Below are 6,000 nucleotides of genomic sequence, written 5' to 3'. Positions count from 1 at the left end.
CTTTGCTTAGTTATTGGCACACAAGAAGGTGAACACTAACAACATGCTACAACAAAGGAGATCCTACAAAGCCCTCAATCCTAATGTTTGTATGTTGTGTATGGAGCGTGGAGAATTGGTAGATCATCTTTTTTTGCATTGCTCTTTGACTATAGGGTTGTGGCACAAATGATTTGGATTGGGGAAACTAGACCGGGTTCCTCCTAGGAGTATTTCTGATATGATGACCATTGCATATAAGGGATTGGGAAACTCCACCAGAGGATTGGTGTTGTAGCAAAATGCTCATATGATTTTGATTTGGGTTGTGTGCCATGAAAGAAATGCAAGAATTTTTTAGGAAAATGCGAGGACTCTAGAAGTTCTTTGGGATATTGTTCATTTCTTTGCTTTCTTTTGGGCATCTTGCACCAAAACTTAAAAAGGGCATTCCCCTTAACGTGACCCAACTTAATTGGGTGTGGGTGTGTAGGTTCAAAGGTGTGGACTAGTTAGGAAATGTTTTGTGTAATTGTCTTATGATGTATAGGTTTTTTTAGTATTTTGGAATGTCATTTGTTAAATTATTTGTTTTTGAGTGAATTTCTCATCATTCCTTTGTACTTTTTCGTTCTTATTTAAATATATTATTTTGTTGTTTCTCATAAAGAAAGAAAAAAAAAAACTACTAGGTTTAACTAAAAGAGTTTTATGCTTTTGGATTGAATTTCAAAACTTTCAAATAAAGTATCAACAATTATTTAATATATACATATGCCCGCACAAAAGAAATTTGGTAGAAAAAAAAAACTCTATAAATTAAAAAACTTGAATTGAGAATTCCCCGGTTTGAACCTAAAAAAGAGTTTCTATGCAACTAGATTGAATATCAAAACTTTCAAATATTGTACTGAGAATTGTTTATCAGATATATTTGTAGGCCTAATACACATGCACGAACTAAAATTTAGCCAAGAAAAAACATGTAGAAGTATGAGAAGTCATTATCATAGAAAATACTCTACCCTTTAGAGACCAAATCTTCAAGTACATTTTCAAATTGAAACTCTAATGGATTTTCTTCAACCCAATAATTTTCCTTTCCTTCAATCAAGAGTGGAATTCTACCATAGGCTGGTTAAGAGGCTTGACCATCTAAATTAGAAAATTAAGGATCTCATAAGAACAATCCAATGGATATATTAATGTCAAACACACTACTAATTAACATAATTACCTATCATTCTGATCAAATGAATCCATATGCACCATTAAAAGTAGCACCTTCCTTAACTTAAACACTTCTGGATTTCGTAAATTCTAAGCTCAAAACTTTTGATTATAATTAATAATTGATATGTTCAAGATACTTGGCCTAGTTAGTTCCTGTTTGAAAAAATTGCCACATAGGCCTATGCAATTTACTCGGTTTGTTTTACTTTTTAGTTTTCCTTTTATTTTTATGTCTATGTTTTAAAAAGCTAAAGCTCTTTTATATCTACTATAAAAGCCAGACCCAATTCCTAATGAAAGAACTAATGCTTAATGAAAGAACTGATGCTTAATGGAACAGATCCAATTCCTAATGAAAGAACTTTAAGGTTTTAAAGTTTTGTAGTGATTGGAAAATTAAAAGATTTCAACTATTGATGATTTTTTTTTTGTTTCAAGAAAGACATACCAAATGTTTATAGACTGGATCATACAAGAAAAAGATCATTCTGCTTACCAAGGTCAGCTTTATAGGGTCATTCCCCAACTTGGACGCATTGTATGAAATGTAGAAGGTTAGTGAGTCAAAAACATTTCTTTTACTTCAAAAATCCCACCAAAACAAAGAAGGTGTTATTTTTATTAGCAGATAACATAGATTTACCTCGTCATGTATTTTTGTAATCTCTCCTGCCATGACATATCGGCCGCAATGCATTAAATGACAGTCATAATCCATTGGTGGAATTGTATCTTCCACGACATACAAAACCAAAAAGCCTCAAACATGCGTATCCATAATTTCCAAAACCATGCAGACAACCACAAGCCAAATGTAGTATCATCTCCATGCCTATAAAATGTGAAGACCAAGAATAGGCACCATGCATGCACTAACGAATGGATGGTTAGAGCATATGGCAACTAATTATAAGTGACATGTATATAAACTTTCATATTGATTCTATGTTTACAGTAGCTATCTTTCAAAAACAATTATTGCATGTCACTGAAGAATGAAGTTTCCTCAAGAAACTGATGAACCTTATGTAGGGGAATAAAGAATATTCATGTCGTTGTTATATAACTTAAGTATTACTTTGCAAGAACCAAACCCTAAGAGAAAGGACTAAACAATTTTTTGCATAAGTCTTAAAAATTTAAAATAAAGGATAATGTTGGTTTTTTTTTTTCAAAAAATCACTAATAAATGATAAATATTTGGTGATATGTTATATTGGTAGTTAGATCTTTTGTGATCCCTAAATTTTCCTTTTTTTTTTTTAAATAAAAGACTTGATTTTTTTTCTTCCATATTTTCAGTAAAAAAAAAAAAACTAGGTGTACCAACTTCCCATCCATTTTTTCATTTTCCCCATATGTGATATTTGAACCAATAATTCTACCAATATCATTGATTTTTTTGCTATAGCATCTTAAGCTAGTTTCAAGTTCTAGCCTTTTGATGCTTTAACATTGCATATTTTCTTATAAAACTCCTCATATCTAATGCAAACAAACTACAAATTGGTAAGAATACGAAACAATCTCTTCAATCCAAAGAATTAGTCATATAAGTCAAAATTGAGTTTAATTTTAGAAATTTTCTACAAATTCCATTTTATATGGAGAATCCTTAATCAGGGTGACAATGGAGGTTAGCAAATGATAACTAAACATGTTAATATATCACCTATATTTTTTATCGAGGAACTGCGAATAGGTAGTTGTCATGTTTTCTATACCTAATTGGAATATCTTAAATTTAAAACTTTTGGTCTTATTATATTTGAGTCAATTATTATTTTGGTTGATTATTGAGATTTAGAGTTAGTTTAACGATGTTATTAAAAAACACTTTCAACCTTAAAATAATAATACTTAATATTTTTTTTTACTTGAATTCTTCTTGCAATTTTTATAATGACCAACACCTATATGTATTTATCATATCCACGATGCAACACCTCCCTATGCTCCTTAATAAATCACCTTAAAACCATATGGAGGTTTGATAACTTGGTTACTTATTGATATTTGTTTTTTCTTTCTAAATAAACGTTCAAGATTTTTCAAACTTGATCATAATTTTTAAAGTTTTTGAACAAGAGGAAACAATGACATGTATAGATTTTCTTATAATTTTATATTTAACACACCTATACAAGATTTTCAAATCCATTTTATGCCTAAAACCCAAGTAATTTAGTCAATAATTTTGAAAAGATTTCAAAACAAACATACCTAGGATTTATCCCATCAAATTCCAAAAAATAAAAAAATGAAAAGCCAAATTATATATAGTTAGACAGGGTAGGGTAGATCTAGTAATGTCCCCACTCAAATTTCTCATAAAAACATCTTATGTATTATATCATCAAATTTCAAAAAAATAAAAATAAAATCTTATATATAGTAATAGATTTTTTAAAATTAAACTGAATTCCTATAAATGTAAATTTAATTTTTACAACATAAAAAATAATTGCATTTCAAATACCACAAAAAATTTAGATAAAAATAATGTTATAAATTTTAAATAAAACTAAAAAGTAAATTTACTTTATAAATTGAATTTCACTCACCTCTCTCCAGATTGAGTTAAATGTCCTTAACCACAATTAATTTAAAATTTCATCAAATATCGTTTTTTATCCTATTTATTTGTTAATTTCATTTTTTTTTTCTTTCTTCAAGTTTTGAAAATTTATCACAATTGTATAAAAAAACCAAAAAAATAAAAATTATACTAAAATTTCATAGTACTGACTAATAATAAAAATAAAAGAGAACAATTTTGTCATAATTATTAGCTATAATATAAATAATAATAAATAAAAGAAATGTATTTGATCACCTATGCGTATTAAAATGATAGTCTTCTCACCTGTTTATGGTATATGATTTTTTTAAAACCTTTGGATAATTTTAGCTCACAAACGTGTCTGATTTTAATGCAAATTTAGGAACTTTTTGGCCATTGTGCCTTTATGGTAATTGTCCAGGGTAAAAATGTAAATTTATTGTCAGAACTCAGAAGTGAAGTTAGCTTAGCTCTCATGCAGACGATTAGTGGTAGGCTCTATTCAGCACAACCTCCAAGAAACGCTCAAGAAAACTGGAAAGCGAATCGCATATAAACGAGATTTGAGAGACAGCCTCACTCCATGCTTTCCTATCAGTTTCTCGCATTTTCCCGAGAAAATCTCACGTCGTTTCCAAGAAAAAGCCCTACCACCGTATGGTTTCCAACCTCAAGCTGTGATAAGAGATGTTTCCTCCGGCTGACGACCCTCGCGATCTAGGGATCCCACCCAACCGCGGCCCTCTGCCCGTCAGGAGAAACCCTAACTCTAAACCTAACCCTCGCGTTCGTTCTGGCCATCGACGCAATGCCCAGCCGCAGGGGATTCGGGGGGTCCGAGCTCACCGAGGCTCTCTACGTGGGATTCTTGACGGGTTCTTTTATTTTTGCTGCTTTGTTTCGTATCTGTTTCTCGCATTTTACCGAGAAAATCTCACGTCATTTCCAAGAAAAAGCCCTGCCACCGTATCGTTTCCAAACTCAAGCTGTGATAAGAGATGTTTCCTCCGGCTGACGACCCTCCTGATCTAGGGATCCCACCCAACGGCGGCCCTCTGCCCGTCAGGACAAACCCTCGCATTCGTCCCGGCCATCAACGCAATGCCCGGCCGCAGGGGATTCTGGGGGCCCGAGCTCACCAAGGCGCTCTATGTGAGATTCTTGACGTGTTTTTTTTTTTTAATTTTTTATGCTTTGTTTATAGTTGTTCTGATGATCATGCAGAACAAAATCGGCGTGATAGAGCAGGAGTGGTCGTTTCTTGACGGAATTAAGTCTGGGACATCGTTGAAGTTCGGGTAGGAAAGTTTGTTAAGGAGGTTTGGAGAGCGGGACTGACTCGATCAGTTGCGGTCAGAAATGAGGATCGGCGTTCGGAGGCCTAGGCTTGCTCTTGTGAGTTTTTGCTTTGAGAATGGAGAATGTTTGCGTGAGGTATGATTGTTGGTGATTTATTTTACCGAGTCTTTCTGTTTTAGCTGTTGCAATTGGATTGAATTCTTTGTGTTCGATTTGATTCTTCTTCAATTATGTTAGAGAATCTTGTTGTTGTGGGTGTTGCATTTGGGAATCGAATTGCTTGGATTTGATTTGACTGTCCTGGATTTGTGTGGATTAATATTGATCTGATGAGTGTTGCGATAAAGAATTGAGGTTTATGTATATTAATCTTGATCTGTTTTGGCTGTTGCAATTGGGAGTTGGGCAGCACAGGCCTCACAGTGCATGTTCACATTGAGTTCCACAGTTGTTAATCCACTAACCTGGAGAAAATGGAAAATGCCATCAAATCAGCAGGAGAATTTATTTTATTTTATTTTATTTTTCAAAGTAGTTGCTGCATGAAACCTGTGAACTAACAACTTCTGGCATGGGCTCTCCCTCAGCTTCAGGCAGAGGGGATAGGACTTTAGCTCTTCTCTTGGTTTTCTTCATTATCCTATTGCACACAGCTTGTGGTTCAACTATTCCCTTTATAGTTTTGAGCCATATCAATCATAACCTCCTTGACTCCTGTAAATGATGACAACAATGACAAAGAATCAGGTAATGAGAGAGCTGTGAGAGAGCTGTGAGTGAGCTATATTCACGTGGACAGGAAGAAAAAGAGAGAGAGAGAGAGAGAGAGAGAGCTCTTATTTTCATGAGGGACCTCTCTATCTTCTTGGCACATCCCACACAATGCAAATCTACAAACAAGACAAATGGTAATGGTGGCTTAGGTT

At 33.4% G+C, this 6,000-nt stretch overlaps 1 long non-coding RNA gene across 1 annotated transcript; it reads left to right on the top strand.

The window, feature by feature from the left end:
* Positions 1 to 4,131: 4,131 nt before the first annotated feature.
* LOC132254533 (uncharacterized) lies at positions 4,132 to 5,370 on the top strand. The gene is made up of 2 exons (XR_009466823.1): positions 4,132 to 4,927; positions 5,000 to 5,370. It is a non-coding gene; the product is annotated as an uncharacterized LOC132254533 (long non-coding RNA).
* The last annotated feature ends 630 nt before the right edge of the window (positions 5,371 to 6,000 follow it).

Source organism: Vitis vinifera, chromosome 10 (assembly GCF_030704535.1).
Source record: "Vitis vinifera cultivar Pinot Noir 40024 chromosome 10, ASM3070453v1".
NCBI classification, from domain to species: Eukaryota; Viridiplantae; Streptophyta; class Magnoliopsida; order Vitales; family Vitaceae; genus Vitis; species Vitis vinifera.
Note: the sequence above shows the minus strand (reverse complement) of the source record. Positions and strands in the feature narration are given on the sequence as shown.